This window comes from Penaeus monodon, chromosome 27 (genome assembly GCF_015228065.2).
Source record: "Penaeus monodon isolate SGIC_2016 chromosome 27, NSTDA_Pmon_1, whole genome shotgun sequence".
Classification (NCBI taxonomy): domain Eukaryota; kingdom Metazoa; phylum Arthropoda; class Malacostraca; order Decapoda; family Penaeidae; genus Penaeus; species Penaeus monodon.
In genome coordinates this window covers 15,485,061-15,485,781 of record NC_051412.1, presented here as the reverse complement: position 1 = coordinate 15,485,781, position 721 = coordinate 15,485,061, and the positions used below count along the sequence as shown (strand labels likewise).

The 721-nt window shown below is 36.6% G+C and overlaps 1 protein-coding gene across 1 annotated transcript in view; it reads right to left on the bottom strand.

Moving 5' to 3' along the window:
- The window catches only part of LOC119590616 (mitochondrial basic amino acids transporter-like), a gene marked incomplete in the record, with an annotated part of 11,809 nt that overhangs the window by 4,035 nt on the left and 7,053 nt on the right, over positions 1 to 721 (bottom strand).

Below are 721 nucleotides of genomic sequence, written 5' to 3'. Positions count from 1 at the left end.
TTTTGTTTCTTCATACTATCTTCTCACAGCTACTATTGAAGCTGGTATTCTACGAGGAATAAAAAGAAGTTTTGTACCTTTGTCTAATTTTTATACAATTCAATACGAATTCAGAAGCTTACATTTTGCAAAATTATTTTAATACCGGTACAAAAGTAGTGACTTACTAATGGTGCGCTTTTCTCTTGTTTTTGTACTTACAGTCGATCCCTATAAACATCGTTATATAAAAAGAAACAAACAGTTATATTCATAAAACCCACGTCCTTCAGTCTAGATTTTTAATCATTGGCGAACTCCTCTCTCAGGAACCGCCACTTAGAACGACCATTCTAGAGGGTGACGAGAAAAAAAAATATATACATACTAATGAACGCTTACTACAATTAATTCAGGGACGAAAGTGACTTGACAGTTTGCATATTTATCTCTACTAATATAAGGAACACTGACCGAGTCAGTCGTGATGGCAGTGCTCATGGCGACACTGAAAACTCTTCCGGGTATTATGTTTACTAACAAAGAATGAGTGTCTTTCTTGTGTCCAACTTGCACGAGGTTAGGATGGTACATTGTCCAGTCGTATTGCTGGTAATGAACGCATCCCATTGATAATATTACCTTGGTAGTATTACGTACTTGAATGTCATAGTAACATTCCTACAACAAAGGGTGCATAAGGATCACGTCATAATGCAGACAAGCGCTGAATGGACATTGC